The sequence below is a fragment of the Mustela nigripes genome, chromosome 14 (assembly GCF_022355385.1).
Source record: "Mustela nigripes isolate SB6536 chromosome 14, MUSNIG.SB6536, whole genome shotgun sequence".
NCBI lineage: Eukaryota > Metazoa > Chordata > Mammalia > Carnivora > Mustelidae > Mustela > Mustela nigripes.
The window spans coordinates 64,581,158-64,601,675 of NC_081570.1; the positions used below are offsets into that span (position 1 = coordinate 64,581,158).

At 35.8% G+C, this 20,518-nt stretch overlaps 1 protein-coding gene and 1 pseudogene across 8 annotated transcripts in view; one reads left to right on the forward strand and one right to left on the reverse strand.

Moving 5' to 3' along the window:
* ZZZ3 (zinc finger ZZ-type containing 3) overlaps window positions 1-20,518 on the reverse strand; it is a 119,166-nt gene that overhangs the window by 33,035 nt on the left and 65,613 nt on the right. The gene's annotated exons all lie outside the window — the stretch shown is intronic.
* On the forward strand, window positions 9,092-10,669 carry LOC132001940 (ubiquitin-conjugating enzyme E2 C-like; annotated as a pseudogene).

A 20,518-nucleotide genomic window follows, 5' to 3' on the forward strand; every position in this document is an offset into this window, starting at 1 on the left:
GCTTAGTTATAACTAATATCATACAAAAATATTAAAAATAGGGGAAATAGGGGAAAAGAGGTAGGGTATGTAAGGGAATTCTGTAATATAGTCTTGATTTTTCTGTAAATCCAAAACTGTTCTTTAAAATACTATTTTTTTTAAAAGAGAGAGAGTTTGCACCTATCAGAGAGCAGTCAGGGTGGCGGGGTGGGGGTGGGGTGGAAAGGGGCAAAGGGAGAGAATCTTAAGCAGGCTCCACAAACTACATTCCACGACCCTAAGATCATGACCCGAACCAAAATTAAGACTCAGATGCTTAGATGACTAACCCACCCAGGCGCCCCTTAAAATAAAACTTAAAAAAACAAAACTTTAATAAAACATTTTTTAAAAATAAAATAAAATAATTAAATTAAAATAAATCTTGTAGGGGTGCCAGTTGGCACAGTCAGTTAAGTGTCCAACTCTTGGTTTGGGCTCTGGTGGTGATCTCAGGGTCATGAGATTGTGCCCTGCACTGGGCTCTAGGCTCAGTGCAGAATCTTCTTGAGACTCTTGCCCTCTCCCTCTGCTCCTATTCACCCCCCAGGTTCTTGCTCTCCTATCCCCCCTCTAAAATAAATAAAAATTTTGGAAGATTTTATTTGAGACCATGAGATACAGAGAAAGAGAGAGAGAGATCACGAACACGGTGACAGGGAGAAAGAGTAGCAGACTCCCTGCTGAGCAGAGGCTAATGGGGGCTGGATCCCAGGACTCCGGATCATGACCCAAGCTGAAGGCAGACGCTTAACCAACTAGGCCACCTACACATCCCTAAATAAATATATTTTAAAAATCAATCAACCAATCTTACAATCTTTCCTGTAGCCACTATTGCTCTGCTGTCTTAGAATAGCAAAAGGGTTAAATATTTATTTTAGGCATATAATAAGTTGAAACATAAGAATTTAAGAGAGCCTATCTAATTACATTAAAAAATTTATGCTAGCAAATTTATTGTCATTTACTCCTGGTTAAACTTTATCACATTGAATAATCACTCTAATGGTTCTAGAATGCACCAGTTTATAAATAATTCTCAGCTGTTCTCTCTGTTCAATATGAAAACCTGTTCAAAACACCTTTCTAGATATTATCTCTATTCTGCTTTAAAGTGGTAACTGCTAGGGGTGCCTGCGTGGCTCAGTTAAGTGTCTGCCTTCGGCTCAGGTCATGATCCCAGGGTCCTGACATCAAACTCCACATCAGGCTCCCTGCTCAGTGGTGCGCCTGCATCTCTCTCTCTCTGCCACTCCCCTTGCTTGCACTCTCTCTCTCTCCCACTCTTTCTGTTAACAAAATAGAATCTCTGGGGGCACCTGGGTGGCTCAATGGGTTAAGCCTCTGCCTCTAGCTCGGGTCATGATCCCAGTGTCCTGGACCAAGCCCCACATTGGGCTCCCTCCTCCTCTCTCTGCCTGCCTCTCTACTTGTTATTTCTCTTTCTCTCTCTCTGTCAAATAAATAAATAAAATATTTAACATAAATTTAAATTAAATTAAATTAAAAAATAGAATCTTTAATAAAATAAATAAATAAATAACTGCTAGGGCATTTCAAATATAAAATCTCTGTCAGGGCACCTGGGTGGCTCAGTGGGTTAAGCCTTGCCTTTGGCTCAGGTCATGATCTTAGGGTCCTGGGATCGAGCCCGGCATCAGGCTCTCTGCACAGTGGAGAGCCTGCTTCCCCCTACCCACCCGCCACTCTGCCTACCTTTCTGCCTACTTGTGATCTCTTTCTCCTGTCAAATAAATAAATAAAATAAAAACTTTTAAAAAATATATAAAATCTTTGTCAAATAAATGTAACCTCCAGACCTTTTATGGTTACCCACCTTAAGTCACTAAGCACAATCCTAGTCTTTTAACTTTAGTGCTTCAACACAGTAGTGACATTAAAATGTATACCACAATGCCTGGCATGACAATATACTCCTAAAAAATACATTCTGTTGAGGAGGCTGGGTGAGGGGAAGAGGAAGAAAAGGTTAAGGACAACAGTTTCTTCCATTTAGTATGATACATCTTCATTCATACACACACACACACATATATATATATATAAAACAATTATAAGTTACATAATAATATGTATTAGACCAACATATTCACAGCACAATGTACTTAAAGAACTGGTGGAAGTCTTTGGGTTTGTTTTGGTTTTTGGTTTTTTTGGGGGTGTATCCTAAGCATCTGGTACCAGCTGGATTTATATAAAATTTTAAAATCACAAGGTGGAATAAAAATATTTGTTTACCTCTTGTATTGACACAACTACCTTATAATTTCATTATACTTGTACTATTAACTTTACACTTTGTACAGCTATTGTTATCTTCGTTGTACTCCTCCTATGAATATTTAGAGTATAAATTATATTCATATATATGATTATATTTATTATTGATCAAAACCCCTCTGAAACAGGTATTTGTACCAATTTACGGATGGCATAACCAAAACTTGGAAAGGTTAAACACTGGCAGAATGTTCTTGCCATTAATTTTTTCCATAATACGATTATTTATATATCCTAATCTACATGTAATATTGAGCTTAGTTTGTATACACTAGGAAAATTAGCTTATATCTAAAATTCAGAAATGACCAAAAACCTAAATGAAGCCTTAATTTCCTGCCTTATTTTTAAATAGCAGAATAGTAATAAAATTATCCTATTTAACAACTCTCCCTATTCACCTACTAGTACAAATACTAATTCAAAAACAGAATGCAACAGAAGAGAAATAATATCTTTTTTTTATTGAATGGACCATAAACAATATTTTAAATAAAACATGTCATTCATAATTAAAGAGGAATTCTGATAGCCTCCAACAACTGTACAAAAACACTTGCCCCTTTCCAAAGTCTTCATTGTGTATTTTCTCAATGTATATTTAACAAGAAGTGTAATTTTTTTTTTAAGATTTTATTTGATAGTGAGACAGAGAGAGACAGAGTAAGCATATGAATGGTAGGAAGGGGCAGAGGGAGCAGGGAGCCTGACACTGGGCTCGATCCTAGGACCCCAGGTTCATGAACTGAGACAAAGGCAGACACAACCAACTGAGCCACCCACATGCCCCAAAATGTAATTTTGAATGCATTTCAAAGGATATTTTCTTTTGCATTAAGGTTTCACCAACAATCCTGAAAATACAGTCAGGCCTCTGTAAGAAAAGTTATCACTTTTCTCTTTTCAGAGTCTCTCCTGGTACCGGGAAACTGGCAAATTACTCAACCTATTCAAGAAATTTAGCTGTTGGGACGCCTGGGTGGCTCAGTTGGTTAAGCAGCTGCCTTCGGCTCAGGTCATGATCCCAGCGTCCTGGGATCGAGTCCCACATCGGGCTCCTTGCTCAGCAGGGAGCCTGCTTCTCCCTCTGCCTGCCATTCTGTCTGCCTGTGCTCACTCTCTCTCCCTCTGATAAATAAATAAAAATCTTTAAAAAAAAAAAATTTAGCTGTTAAGGAGAGAAAGTAAACAGAAAAATAGCTGAAAAAGTATATAGAGTATGAGATGATTTTTAAATCAGGAAAGACTGAAACGTGTAAATGCTGATGGGAAAGGGCTACTGGAAAGGCTGATTCTGAAAAGTAAGAGTAATAACAAATAGAGCAAGGTTCCTAAAAGAAAGTTAAGAGGGAATGGAGCTCAACTCAATGGCGGAAGGCTTAGCCTCAGGCAGGAAAAAAAGAGATCACTCCATTTACTTAAAGATCATTTATCATCATCACCATCATTTCGAATTAAAAGTTTACTACTTATAAAATATTAACTGCTAGTGCCCCTGTATATATTATAACTCTCTTTTTATAAATGAGGAAACAAAACCTCAAGGTTAAGTAACTTGCCAAGGTTTCAAGTGGTAGATCTGAACCCAACTAAGCCTCTCTGACTCCCAAGAGCATAATCAGAAGGCTACACTCTCACAAACTACAGGTACAGATGCAGATAAGTTATGTGGCAGGATGTTGACTGAGTTAGTTCTCCTCTGCTACCTTCTATTTTCTCATGCAGCAGAAAGCAAGATCACCTGCAAAGTGAGGGCCTGGTGGCTTAGCAAGAGTTAAAGAGATCTTAAATAGTCACCAAGAAAAACTGACTAGGGAAATATGGCAGGTCCAGGCCACCCAAGAGGCCCCACTTTGTAACTGGAAATCATTAATTTATAGTGGTACCAGTATGCAGAAGTATGTGATTTCTTTTCAGTTGTAACAAAGGAAAAACAATGGGAGAGGAGAAGAAAAAATGTGGCAAGAGAGCTATGTTCTTAAAGATCAGGTAATCTAAGCCAGATAAGAAAAGGAGACAAGGGGACACCGTGGTGGCACGGTGGTTGGGCGGTCAACGCCTAGTTTCGGCTCATGTTGTGATTTCAGTGTCGTGAGACTGAGCCCTGCATCAGGCTCTAGGCTCAGTGTGGAATCTGCTTGGGAATCTCACTCCCTCTCCTCTGCCCCTCCCCTGCTATGTGCCTGCTCTCCCTCTCTTGCTCTTGTTTCTCTAAAATTAATAAATACGTCTCTAAAGATTTTATTTATTTATTTGACAGACAGATATCAGAAGTAGGCAGAGAGGCAGGCAGAGAGAGGGGAGGAAGCAGGTTCCCTGCTGAGCAGAGAATAAATAAGTCTTTCAAGAAAAAAATAAAGACAAGGATAAAGGCAAATATGGAAAAATTAGAGTTGTTAAGGGAATAAAAAAACTTTGTACATTCTTTCATGTACTTATTTTCCAATTATCAGTTGCCTTTCTATTCTGCAACAATTACGAGGGAAGGAAAACAAAAGGAAAGGCATAAACAAATACACTGCAAACACATCTCAAATGTTATGGAAAAGTAACAGGTTCATAAATATTCTCATAATTAATTGAGACACGGGAGATACAAGAAAAAAGTCTAATGGTGAAAGGGAGCAAAACGGTCGAAAGAACCAAAAGCAAGACATGAATTTTATTTTATTTTTTTTTAGAAGTAACTCTTTGAAACTTAAAGTAACTTACAAAACCATGGAAAACTTATCTTGTTTAAAATGTTTCAAAGATTCCTGGGCCTACATTTAGGGGTCATGTAACTAAAATACAAATAGGGAAGAAAATGGGTAGTAGATTAAAGTGTGTTTCTCCTGGGGAAATGGACCCAACCAAATCTAACTTACCTTTATAATATGTGGTGTCTAAGACTTGGCCAAACTTACAGTGAGTACTCAACAGATAATTGCTGAACTGAATTAAGCCAGAGCAAAGAAACAGGAGCCCAGACTGCATGTTTTCTAATAAAAATTATTTTAAAGGGTCATTATTACTGATGCACCAGCTTTAAGCAAAGGTAACTACCGTAGCACTGAAATACTTAGGAAGTCTTAATTTACTGTTCCAGTGACCAACGAGAGTTTCACATACTCTTTTTTTTTTTTTTAAGATTTTATTTATTTATTTGACAGAGAGAGATCACAAGTAGGCAGAGAGGCAGGCAGAGAGAGAGAGAGAGAAAGGAGGAAGCAGGCTGAGCATAGAACCCAATGCAGGGCTTGATCCCAGGACCCTGAGATCATGACCTGAGTCTAAGGCAGAGGCTCAACCCACTGAACCACCCTGGTGCTCTCACATACTCTTCAGAACACTTAGTAAGTCAATATTAGATGCAGGTCTTACACAATCATTATTTTTTATATGATTACAAGCATGATTAACAAGCTACTATAATTTTTCTACTCTCTAAGGTACTTAAATTAATTAGTTAAATCTGGGACTCTGAACACAGATATAAATTACTATGTCTAGAAAAGAAAAAATAGTATCTATTTATGTCTAGGAATGAAAAAATAATATCTATTTCTAACAACCCCTAAATGTAGGCCCAGGAATCTTTGAAACATTTTAAACAAGATAAGTTTTCCATGGTTTTGTAAGTTACATTAAGTTTCAAAGAGTTACTTCTAAAAAAAATAAAATAAAATTCATATCTAAGGTCTTATTTCTAACAAACTAGAAACAAACAAAAGAAAAAAATCAAAATTATCAGGCACCAAAATCCTCTAAATCACCCAAAGTATGAAATATTCATGCAATTATAAGAAGTACTGATAGTTCCCTTAAACTAGATTTGCAAAACACTTATAAAATACCTGAATAAAATGTAAACTATGGAAGATTATCAAAAAGAACCAGTCATTTACATTTTTAGCCCCTTGTTATGATTTATACTATAAAGTCAGAATATTAAGTCTATAATAAATTTCAGAACATGAAAAGTTTTAAAGAATCACATTCAAAACTAATGAAAATGTACTCACCAATAAAGTATCTGACATCTTAAATTTTTTTCTCAAACTATATACCAAATTTAACCAAAATGTTAGTTTTTATGATATCTGAGACTTTCATTTTTCCAATATCAGACTCTGAATGGGGAAGGCAGGGGATGGGGCAAACAATGACATAGAACTTTGATGATCTTGGCAAACACTTTTTCTTACCAGCTTAATTAATATTTCATAAGTGTTTATCATCATTTCACACTGACCTTCAAGTGCAGATGACACCTAACATTTCATATTTCTTTCTTTTGACAAAAGGAAATCTTCCAGAAAAATAAATAAATCTGAGAGTATTGGACACATAAAAATATAGATGACTTGCAATAGTTACATATAATACACCACATTTTATTAAAGCAGGTGACCTATCTGTTTATGTATCTCCAGCAACCAGCACTCTGCTAGCATGAAGCAGGCACAAGAGACACTTGCTTAATTAGTAAGTATCAGTTGATGGAAATCCACCCCACAGATGGATTAGATCATTTAAAATTCTTAAGAAAGTTTTTTTTTTTTTAATGTTTCAACTGATTTAAATACTTTAAGAGAGGCACCTGGGTGGCTCAGTGGGTTAAGCCTCTGCCTTCAGCTCAGGGTCCTGAGATCGAGCCCCGCATCAGACTCTCTGCTTGGCGGGGAGCCTGCTTCCCCCTCTCTCTCTGCCTGACTCTCTGCCTACTTGTGATCTCTGTATGTCAAATAAATAAATAAAATCTTTTAAAAAAATTAAATTAAAAAAATAAACTACAGGGGCGCCTGGGTGGCTCAGTGGGTTAAGCCGCTGCCTTCGGCTCAGGTCATGATCTCAGGGTCCTGGGATTGAGTCCCACGTCAGGCTCTCTGCTCAGCAGGGGGCCTGCTTCCCTTCCTCTCTCTCTGTGATCTCTTCCCTTCCTCTCTCCTACTGTGATCTCTCTCTGTCAAATAAATAAATAAAATCTTTAAAATAAATAAATAAATAAAATAAGTAAATGAACTACTTTAAGAATAAATTCTATCTAACATTTAACAAAATATATTTGTTAGCTTTCACTGAAAATTTATATATACAAAGAGTGAAGAAAACTGTATCTGATAATTTACAAATCCTTATTAGTTCTCTTCAAAAGTATGGCCAAATTAATAAAAATATGATCAAAGTACAACATATTTTTGTAAAACCACTTCTTACATCTGCTATTTGGACTGGCCCTTTAAAATTCTGGGCCATCTAATAGCCTATAAACAAAATAAGCATTTCTTATTATTATTGTAGATTTAGAACAGAGTTCTGTTTAATAAATGTCAGAAGACATCTTACTAAATTCCAAAGTAAAGATGAGTGCTCACATTAAAGAGGCAAAATGAAAAAAAGAGAAAATACATAATGTGAAGTTTAGAAGTTTTTCCCCTAATAATAAATGAATTTGTAACAAAAATGTTTTAATAGAAAAACCAACCTGAAATTTCCCCTTTTAAGTTGAATCATTAAAAAAAATTTTTTTTGATCTCAGCATTAAATGCTTTAGATGGGTTCTAAAACTATAATATTGCAAGGTTTCCAAACCTGGCTGAATATTAAAATCACTTAGGTTTAAAACAGAGAGAGATAAATGAGACTCCACAGACTATTTAAATCAGAATCTCTAGGGCAAAGCTAGGCATTCATATATTTTTCAAACATTCTAAGTGATTCTAATGTGTAGTCACATTTGAGAATCAATCCTATAAGAAATAAGGATTCATTAGGAATTACCAGTATTAGAAAAGAAATTGCTACTCCAAATTGAGCTAAATGAATGTTAACATAACATTAACTGTTAACAACTTAAGGGCAAAGATAATGTATAACTGCAATATAATTTTTAAAAATTATTTGTGAGCTAAGTGTTTTAAATCTTCATAAATCAAGAAAGCAAACAATCTGCACCATGTACCAGAAGTAATATTTCTAGCAAACTATGTGAGAACAGGTAACAACATCCTCTTGTGTTCCACACCCATTCCCTGGATCACTAATCTTGCTGTTTGCTTTTGAATGAATGTAAATGAATTAAGCTTTCTAAACATCTCAAAAAATTTCAGTAAGTATTTGATAGTATGAGCCCTCACTCTCTTTATATTTAAACAAATCCCTATGCCTATGTTTTTTCTGATAAAAATAATAATAGTAATAATGATAATACCTATCTGTTTAAATTAAACACACACAATTTTATTTAACTACAAACTATAAGAATTTTTACTCAAATGGATTTGATTGAAAACCTTCCAAAGGCAAAGTACAATCTAGTTAGAAAAAATTAGCTTGCATATTAAAAATAGAAACATCATTTACTTTTCATAGCTAAGAGGAAAAATTACCATGCCAAGAAAATCAGTATTTACAGAGTGTGTCCTTATATAAACTATTTAAAGTCTTCTGTGATCTTTTCTTTTACCACTTCTTTGGCTACAGTTGGCCTGTTTTACCTTCAGTAAATCATTAAAACATCATCTAGGTGCTGTTAACTTACTGGTCTTTAATACTAATCACAAAATCCCTAACATAGTAACAAAATCTCCAGAGAAATGTTAGTGTAACTGACATTTCTCTTAAACCAGAAGCTCATTTTCACTTGTGTTTAGAGAAATTATACTTTCAAATCCTAACCATAGAATGAACTTGTGATGATCAGATCTTAATAAATACTTGAATTTTATTAGAATCAAGAGAAATAAAACTTATTCTCCGCTCCTATTCCACTCCTTTAAAAAGAAAAAAAAAAGACACTTATCTTTAAATCCTGCCTCTCAGCTGTGTAGAATTAGTTTTTTTTGTGTGTATATGAGTTTTTAGAGAATGAGCAATCACAGTGGATTATCTCTACTGCTGATGTTCAATGTAAGAAAGAGAAGAGGTGAAGAGACTTTTTAAAAGAAGAAATGAAATGAAATGAAATGATTTATTAGAATAGAAGAATGACATCCAGCAAAAGACCTTTCTTTCATCCTGTTTTTCTCTTTTCTTGCCACACTTCCTGACCACACAGGCACACAAACCAAGAGTTTTACTGCTATCTGATATACCAAAGACGGTACAGCCTACAGACTGCTTATTTCAATACTGAATACACCTTGAATTTCTAAAAATTTAGAAACTAGGACCACCTTCAGCACATTCTTTTTTTTTTTTTAATTTTTTTTTTAAGATTTTTATTTTTATTTATTTGACAGAGAGAGATCACAAGTAGGCAGAGAGGCAGGCAGAGAGAGAGGAAGGAAGCCAGCTCCCTGCTGAGCAGAGAGCCCGATGCGGGACTCGATCCCAGGACCCTGAGATCATGACCTGAGCCGAAGGCAGCGGCTTAACCCACTGAGCCACCCAGGCGCCCCACCTTCAGCACATTCTACAATCCATTTTTAACATATCAAAAATTTCAAAGGGTCCTTAGACTGAACACAATAACTCAACAAATACGAAAGAAGCAGTTAAATCACTGCGATGATGACTCTAATGCAGAGACAGAATGACACCTTTTTTAAAATACAGGAAGCCCTTCTCCCTCCCCATGTGGCCCAGGTAGCCTCCCAGAACGGTGTCCCAGCCACCACCAGCTCTTTGGCCAAGAACAACAGACCCAGGGCCCCATGGGCAAGAGGCTCCAGCAGAAGCTGATGACCTTCATGATGTCTGGTGATAAAGGAATTTCTGCCTTCCCTGAATCAGACAACCTTTTCAAATGGGTGGGGACCTCATGGAGTAGCTGGCGCAGTATATGAAAACCTGAGGTACATGCTCTCCCTGGAGTTCGCCAGTGGCTACCCTTACAAAGACCCACACGGTGAAGCTTCTCACACCCCGCTACCACCCCAGTGCGACACCCAGGGTAACATCTGCCTGGACATCCTGAAGGACAAGTGATCTATCCTGTATGATGTCAGGACCATCCTCTTGTCCATCCGAAGACTGCTAGGAGAACCCAACATTGATAGACCTTTGAACATACGTGCTGCTGAGCTCTGGAAAAATACCACAACCTTTAAGAAGTATCTGCAAGAGGGGTGCCTGGGTGGCTCAGTGGGTTAGGCCTCTGCCTTCGGCTCAGGTCGTGATCGCAGGGTGCTGGGATCGAACTCCACATTGGGCTCTCTGCTCAGCAGAAGCCTGCTTCCCCCTCTATCTCTACTGCTGCTCTGCCTACTTGCAATCTCTATCTCTGTCCAATAAATAAATTAAATCTTTAAAAAAAAAGGAGGGGGCGGCGCCTGGGTGGCTCAGTGGGTTAAAGCCTCTGCCTTTGGCTCAGGTCATGATCCCAGAGTCCTGGGATCGAGCCCCGCATCGGGCTCTTTGCTCAGCAGGGAGCCTGCTTCCCCTGTCTCAGCCTGCCTCTCTGCCTACTTGTGACCTCTGTCAAATAAATAAAATTAAAAAAAAAAAAAAAAAAAAAGGAAGTATCTGCAAGAAACCTACTCAAACCAAGTCTCCACCAAGATCACTGTCTAGGCTCTCTCCTTGTGTTGCCTTTTTATTTTTTCTTTAGGTGGTCAGTCCTTTTCTTCATTCCTGTCTAGGACTCTGTAGCTTAAGCTGTGGTGTCATTTTTCTTCTTCTTCTTCTTCTTCAAGATTTCATTTATTTATTTATTTATTTATTTATTTGAGAGAGAGGGAGAGAGAGAGAGAGAGCGCGCGCGCTAGAGAGGGAACACAAGTATGGGGAATGGGAGAGGGAAAGAGAAGCAGAATACCTGCTTGAGACTCGATCCCAGGACTTTACAACCATGACTGGAGCTGAAGGCAGATACCTAACCAACTGAGCCACCCAGGTGTCCCCCGTTTCTGTTTTTTAAATTAAGTCTCTGGTTGAGCCTTCTGGTGAATATATTAATACACTGGATTTTTTTTTTCAAAAAATAAAACACAAAATAAAATACAGTAAGCCCTACAAAAAACAGCTACAAACAATAAACCAGAATTTTTAAAAAATGTGTATCTCTACTAAGATCTTCCAGGATATACATACGGATTAAAGACCACGGTACTAATAAACACAAAATATTTTTAAATGTTTTTCAAACGTGTAGAATACTACCTAGTAAGACTTAAACAGAACTCTTCAATTACTAATGTAATTATTAATTGTGCTTCTGATGTAAGCTTCAAAACACAAGCAATGGTGTAAAAGGAGCTAGAGTGTATAGCAAGTATAGGTGCCACAGAATTAGAATATTAGAGCTGGAAGGTGCCACCTCAAGGATAAGTGCAACCTCTTCATCTCATAATTGAAGAAAATGAAGTTCAAGGTGATTAAGGGACTTCATGATTGACCAGCTAAGGGTTGAGAACCATACCAATGTCTCCTGGTTCAACATCCTTGTGTTCTTCCCTCCTTAGCACCACAGAAAATGAAGATCTCGGGGTGGGGAGGTTCTTTATTAAATCCCTTAATACATCTTTATGAGAATAAATTATATGTTTCTTTAAAGATATTTTCAACTTACACAACAAAGACCAGAAAATATACATCAGAAATAAGGTCCCCATAATTCAAACATTAAGAAATAGTTACCACTTTTTTTTAATCTTTTAGGTCAAATATATTTTAATAAGGTATTATATGCTGTAATTCAAAAAAGCAGGTGAATATATTACCAAGAAATTTCTTATTCCATGATAAAACATCTCACTATTCTAATGGAAGTTTCATTTCTAAAAGAGCTCTGGAAAGATTTATAACAAGGGAATTAATTATGTAAAAAGTTATTTGCTTTAAAAATTGCCAATATTATCCTTTAGAAACCTTTAAGAGCCAAAGAAAATCTTTAAAATTATTTCATTTACAAAAAAAGTCATCTACTACATGAAATAAAATATCAAGCTTGGCAAATATTTTTATATGGCCCCAAAAGTCTCTGTTTATGTGTGCATTAAAAATACAACAGGGCCACCACATACCCAATTAGACTGGTTAAAATTTAAAAACCTGACAATACCAAATTCTGTTGAGGACAGATAAAGAGCAACAGAACTCTCATTCATTTCTGATAGGAATACAAAATGCTACAGCCACTCTGGAAGACAGTTTGGCAGTTTCTTAGAAAACTAAACACATTGTTACCATAAGACCCAGCAAGTACATATTTAGGTATACTCCCAACTGATTTGAAAACTTACATCTACACAAAACCTGCAAATGCAATGTTTACAGCAATCTTATTCATAATCACCAAAATCTGGAAACAATCAACATGTCCTCCAATAGGTAAATAAACAAACTATGACATATCCATAAAATGAAATATTATGGAGAAATAAAATTACATGGGTCATTAGCATAATGGCTCTACTTCTACTCATTTTATATACAACTGATCAAGAATACAAGTTGGACCCAAAATACCAAATGGTCTATCATGGCATCTTCTGACAGCCTACACTGCTCAATAACCTCTATTCTGGAAGACATCCTTCCAAAAAGCATTGGCCAAAGCAGACTTTTCTTCCCCACCTCCAAATATTAACTCTACCCTAGACCAATAATAATTTTGCAAGGGATGAAAACATGACCCAGGGAAGTCAATCTACTGTACAGTTAAGAACCTGGATTTTGTTACAGAATGTGACGAGTATCTGAGAAGAAAAGTCAAGTAGAAAGTTGGGACCAGGGCAAGAACAATGGAAAGTCACTGCTATTTGCAAACTGAAATTATGCAGGAAAAGTGAACAGAAAACATCAGTAAAGAAAGAAAAACTAATCTGTTAGTGCATAAGAGAAGCATAGGTTAGAGAGTCTCATCTTTAATACCAAAAGGTTGTAATTTCACAAGGCCTGGCCAGGCTTTATTTCCTGATCTTGAATATTCATAAGATTGCCTACTATTTATTTAAAATAAGCCTTTTTTATTTTTGATATACTGTGAATGGATTTTCAGATTCATGCAACCAATAAGCACTTACTAAAACAAGCTCTAACTTGACTTTGTTTATTCCCCTTGCCAGTTTTAAAAAACCTACAGTTCCTTACTAGTTACTGGATTTCAATACCCTTGTATTCAAATTGAATACCATTTGAAGTATCCCACAATGGCTTTCAGAGGGAATTGTTTAAAGATTATGTCAGTATTTTTTTAATCCACATATTTATAGCCTTCAAAAAATTACGGTTTTTTTCTTCCCTAAAGACTATAGATTTCTTGTGGCAAGAAACCCTCAAAGATGGGTCTTTTTAATTGGTTCCTAATACCTGTTTTTCTAAATCTACTCTGTAAAACTCCCGAGTTTCCTCAAGAATTCAGGAAGATGAACACAATGAACTATATTGTGATCAGTATTATAAAAGTTGCACAATAATCTAGACCTGTACCCCTAGGACTAATAATATATTATATGTTTATTTAAAAATTTAAAAAAAATTTTTTTAAGTTGCACAATAATCTAGAAAAAATCCTGACCACCAGTCAGATAAGGTTTACATGTTTTCCCTACTCTAGAGTTTTAGATTACCTTTTCTAAGAAACAATACACTGTAACATGTAAAAAGTTCCCCTTCTAAAGTTGCAAATACATAAAAATTTCACACTATAGAGACAAGCTAGTAAACTCTAGTTATAAACTAATACTCTGCTAGGCAGCATATCTCAAATATAGCTAAATTATTTATCTCTCAAGCTATCTATATTCAATCATTTTACAGTAACTTCAAAGACACAGGATATGTCTTGTATTTTTAACTATTTCTAGCTTCTACTCAAAATTATATGTTATACAGAAAAAGCTAAGTAATATCCTCCATTGAAAATCTTTAAGTAGGACAAACACATAGATAGGGACGCACATTTTCTTTCAAGTCCTTCAAGTCAATAAAGTTAACCTAACTAAATTCTTACTCCATATCGCTTCCTAAAGCCTACTGGCAGAACTCTGGATTGTAAAAATGTATCTGAAACTATACAAAACACTCCGGTCATACCCAACTTGTAAATTTGTCTTATAATACAATGACTTCCTCTCTTTGGGGTCTGGTATTAACAACTGAGCTTATATTTTTCATACAACCACATAAAAACATTTATCTCACCACCTGAAAGTGTGTTCAGACAACCAAACTAATCATGAGACACACCCTTCTTTCCCATGTCCCCCACCAACCCAATTATCTCTCCATAATTCCTAAGTTAACTATGTGAATAATTATGTAGCTTATTCAACATTTCTTCTTCTTCTTTTTTTTTTTTTTTTAAGATTTTATTTATTTATTTGACAGGCAGAGATCACAAGCAGAGAGAGAGAGGGGGAAGCAGGCTGAGCAGAGAACCTGATGCGGGCTCGATCCCAGGACCCTGGGATCATGACCCGAGCTGAAGGCAGAGGCATTAACCCACTGAGCCACCCAGGTGCCCCTTATTCAACATTTCTTTTAAAACTTAAAATCTAGTTTTTAAGTAAAAAAAAAAAAAAAAAAGGAAATCATTACAGTACTAAATTTCATATATCCAGAGTATTAAAAATCAAACTAATAGCATAAAAAAAATCTCTACTATGAAAAGCATACCAAATTTTCTCTGATATTTTCCAACCGGGATGAGGCTTAACATTTCTCCAATGATGTATCAACCAACTAGAAAGATACAATTCCTTCAAAGACCCTGAGGTCTATTGTACATGTTGCTATGATAGAGCACACAGGGACCACTGGAAGATTGGAAAGATTTCTCAGACTATATGATGTCTAAATTTAAACATCCTTCTCCCTTTGCAGACAGAGAAAGTAAGATAGCCAGGGAAATAGGGGTCAAGGGTAGGCTACAGCAGGTGGTCAGACTTATGAGAAACCTCAAATAAAAGAACATAATCAAGGAACTAAAGGTTTCATCTGTTTATAATATAGAGAGGTAGACAGTAAAAAAAGAAGGTTTAAAAATCACGCAACAGTTCACTTGAAAGAACAGATTTACAGTATAAGGTCCACTGAGGAAACAGTACACTAGCACCACAGAAAGCAATTAAGAAAGCATTTCCAGTAATCAAGAAGAGATGACAGTGACCTAAATTTTAAAAAGTATAAATGAGGAGCACCTGGGTGGCTCCATCAGTTAGGCATCTGACTACTGATTTCAGCTCAGGTCTCGATCTCAGAGTAGTAGGTTCAGGCCCTGCACTGAGCTCCACACCAAGCATGGAGTCTACTTTAAAAAAAAAAGTGGCACTGAGAATAAAGAAATAAAGCTGAATCAGTAACACTGGTGGAAGAGGGAGTGTAGTGAAGAAGTAACTGAAGATAACTCCCTTTTTTCTAGATAGGGAAAGTGAAAGAAACTACCAATTAAGTAAAAAGACAGTATTAAATATTGGATGTACCTGAAACAAGCAATGGCTAAGTTCAATTTTAGACATGTTCCACTAAGTTTACTATCGGGAAGGCAAATGGATATGATCTTGTAAGCAGTCTGAAGCTCAACCATAATCTAACTGGAGATATATACATTTGGAAATCCATCAAGAGAGATAGTAATTTAAGCCACAGCAGTGTGTGAGAATATTAACAGAGTGTATACAGAATAAGAAGGAAGTAAAGAACTAAAGCATGAGCAGTACCAAAACCAAGGGGAAGGGCAGGGGAAGACACACACACACACATATACTCATATATAGAGAGAGTTATATATATATATATATATATTTTGAGAGTTATATATTAATTTGAATTACATAAATGCCATTTTTTAATAGATAAGAAAACTAACAACCACAGAAATTAAAGACATTTACCCAGCATCATACTGCCAACTAAAAATTATAATGGAAGGGGATTGGAATACTCCTCAAATCCAGTCTACTTCTGTAAATAATTTACAAGTAAAACTTTTAATAGCATTTAAAAAAAAAAACATTATCCCGTCATGATTGGGGTCTTTTTTTTTTTTTTTTTTTTTTAAGAATATTTTATTGGGTGCCTGGGTTGCTCAGTGGGTTAAAGCCTCTGTCTTCAGCTCAGGTCATGATCCCAGGGTCCTGGGTTCGAGCCCCACATCGGGCTCTCTGCTCATCAGGGAGCCTGCTTCCTCCTCTCTCTCTCTCTGCCTGCCTCTCTGCCTACTTGTGATCTCTGTCTGTCAAATAAATAAATAAATAAATAATCTTTTTTTTAAAAAAAAAAAGAATATTTTATTTATTTATTTTGAGAAAGAGAGCACAAGCAGAGGGGAGGAACAGAAGGGCAGGGAGAACCAGACTCCCTGTTGAGTAGGGAACCTGAGTGGGACTCGATCCCAGGACTCTGGGATCATGACCTGAACCCAAGGCAGACACTTAGTAGACTGAGCCACCCAGGTATCCCACCATGACTGGTGTCTTAAAAAAACAGTACTTATAAAATATTACACTTGGCTCATTTAACTTCACTCCTATATCCATATTGAAATGTTTATTAAGAAGATACTTTAGGTGTTGACTAGTGTTCAATGGCACTTTCTACCTTCATTGCCAATAAACTATTACATAACCCTTTCTCTCCAAATGAAAGTTTAAACATAATAAAACTTCATGCTTTTATATTCTGAGAACTGTTGGTTAAAATATTTAAAATTAAGAGGAAGGATTATTTAGAACAAGTGAAAAGAAGGAAACAACAACAACAAAAGTTGAATGAGTTCTTCAACTTAGCATAAATAGTAAAAATAGTATCAGTGAAAATAAATTTTCGCAAAACAGTTGACATTTACAAGAAACTGGATGAAACTGACAGGCATAAAAAGAGCATATTCACCCTAGCTTTCTGAAATATAGTACATCATATCTGGCCCATTCAAAAAACTTGAAGGGTCTAAGAAAAATAACTAAAACCTAGCTACATTACTGTTTCATCTCTTATGGTTACCACTTTAAACCTAGTAAATTGTTTCATATCTTCTTGTATGTCGCTTTCTCTTTTACTCATCCTCATGAACTGTATCTGAACCAGTAACCTAACTTTTACTTCTTCTCAAACCATAGAACACTCCACCAATACAACAAAACAAAGTAAGTCTCTTTTACTCTCATTCTTCAATTCAAACTGGTATTATTCCAATTTCTCTGACTTCAGTTTCTTAGGAAAAGAAATTGCTTCAACTAATTTTTAAGGTGTAAGTAAAAACTAGCCCTCGTTGTCACAAGTGTCAATAAAAAATAATTTCCAAATGGCCAATCTTCAGACTGGGAGTATCACAAGAAGAAAACATACCTAGTGCAGACCAAAATTAAATCATAAAGTTCCACTTTTAGTCATGACAGAATTAACACTGAATATCCTTCTGTCATACACAACTAGACAACCAGAGAAAATACACAAACAATTATTGTTAGACAACATGCAGTGCAGAACTCTGCTCTGCAGGAGAGAGCAAACAGATGAAATAGGCATACTCTGATCACACTTTCTTCTGCATGGAAGTACCATCAGTACTATGGAACAGGAAGCGGTCTTGCTGAGCTGAGAAAGAGAGAGAAAACTGAGTTTGGGGAAGTGAGGCAGCTGGAATTTGTAGGACAAAGAGAAAGAAGCAAAAGTGAGGAAGAAGGAAACGTGGAGTATCGGCACAGAGGTCCCCTTGTGTCTTCCACATACAAAGCTGCATGTGTAAAACATGAGATTCCACAAGATCAAGCAAAGAACAACTGTCAAGGAATTGTAGAGAGAAAGATTATCAGTTTTCATGAGGCTAGAGTCCTTCAGGTTTCAACTAGCCAGAGGCAAGACCTTTTTAAATGAGACATCAGAAAGGCTATGCCAAACTAAGGCTAAACCAAACCTAGAATATAGGTTACTCTGTACTTCTCCCATCAGGGCAAAAGATAAAACTTAATAGAATCATGGTTATTATTAAGTAAATTAACTGCCTGTCAGAACAAATTTCAATACTTTTTAAAGAAATAGAAAACTCGGATCCTTAACATATTTCAAGCATCTACCATACAAATATTACTAGATATGTGAAAATTAAATCATAACACACTACGGAGAATTCTGCCAACTAAGAGCACCCTGAACAAACTGCCCAGTCTCTGCTCACCACTTTACAAATTTCTCTCTGTTAAAATCAGAGATTAGAGAAAAGCAGAAGCAGTTTTCCATGATAATGTAAAAAGAAATAGCAGTATACAGACCTTGATGAAGACAGAAGATACAGACCTCACTGAAGAAAGAAGCAGAAAAGTCACAGATCTCATTTATTACTGACACTATAGTATCTGATGACATGAATCATCACAGAAACATATAAATGGTATAGTCTGCTTACCAATATGTAAAAACAACATTTTTGAGCCTATAAAAAACCTACTAAAATAAAGTTCCTGTAACTAAAGGCTACACTTCAATTAGTCTCAAATAAATGATGATTTTTAAAATGGGTATTTATTGCCAAATATAAAGAAAGAACTGTTGTTTCTCCATCCAGAATTTAGACACCTGGTTAAGTTATGTAAGATACAGACTCTAAACCAGAAAGAAAGCAAACAAGAAAACACATAATTAAAACAAATATCTCTAATGCTTCTATATGCATTCAGAGAGAAACTCCTCAGTGCATTACTCAAGAATCATGAGACCTAATTCTAACAAGCTTGGTTATTCTGATTTCAAGTTTAAAGAGAACTAAAAGCACTCAATCAGAAGGGAAGGCTGAGTTTATAAAGGAAGGTAGCATGACAGCACTAGCGACAATAAAATGAAAGATAACAAGACTGAAGAACATTATAAGAAGTCAAAGAACTTCCAGAAGAACATAGAAAAGAAGCTAAGTTATAAGAACATAAAAAGCAGAGGAGTCCAAATCATTGAACTTAAGCAAAAACATAGATATTCTGGCAGTGATGGCAGATAATATTACTACATAACCTCTGTCAGCAAAAATGACCCTAAATGAAGAAAAAGTTAAATTATACTCAGGTACAAATACACTTGGATTACAAAAAAGGATCACTTCTGGACACCATTCACATCATTTGAAATAAAAGATGCTGACATTCAAAGGAAAAAACCAAGAGTTCACTGCACTGATTATTTTGATTAGTCAATGGCATACTCCTCTTACAACCAAAAATTTTATACTAAGGACAGTTATTTCCCTCCTCTCATTAAACTTTGTGCAAACTAGTGGGGCCACTCTGGTTGTTATATTCCACACCTTTTTCAATTAGTTGAGAGGGTACACTATGCATGAGTTTTCCCTGGTAACCTCTAACTTTAATATACTCAATTGCATTCCAAAACATCCCCCAAAGTATTTTTTGCAAATTATCCAAAATATCTATTTAAAGTCAAGCTGTAGTCAAGTAAGTTTATATCCCCAATTTGTACAGGGCAATTATTTTTCACAGACACATAACAGAATGTCCTTTAAAACAACGAACATGAAAACATTTTATCCAATAAACAGAACAGGTTACTTACCTATAATGCTGATTCTCTGACAGTTAAAACCAGATAATCATGATTACAATTACAGAGCTTAAACTTGAACTAAAGAATTTTGAAAACTGAGTACCCAGTATCTGCTCCCTCAGATAACCAGGAGAAATTCTCACCATGAATTAGAATATGGGCATTCTCTATCTACCAGTAGTTCATCAGAATTTCAATAAGTAACGTTAAAACCTTAATTATACGTTAGGAAATGGGGACTATATGATGCTATCTGGTCTACTTCTAAGTTGTAGGCTGTGTCAAACAAGAAACTAGAGAAAATCACTCTGTGCCTTATGAAGCACAGTACACACGTAACATTACTTTGTCTAGAGCAGGATGATTCCTCTATTGCTTTCTAAGCAAAATCCACATCTGGTTCAGGAGCCTTCTCGCCCCTTGAAAGAAACTTAGACAAACAATAAAAGCAGTCTCATAGGAAGTGAATCTACAAGACATAATGAGGATTTTCTCTATGCAGCTTCTGAAACTGATGATCTCAAATGATTCACATAAGCGTAGTATAAAAGGACATATCATAATTATTTAAAGTACATTAATGAGAACCAAGTTTAAAAACACAATTCCTATATTCTTTAATATGGCTTGAAAATTTCTTACACAGAGACTACATGAGCAATATTCTTTTGATGAACAGTAACTAGCTTATTCTTATACTTTCATTATCTAGAAACTTGAAAATTGGTATAAACATTAATAATCTTATCAATGAGTTAATCTTCAGAAGACATCAAGA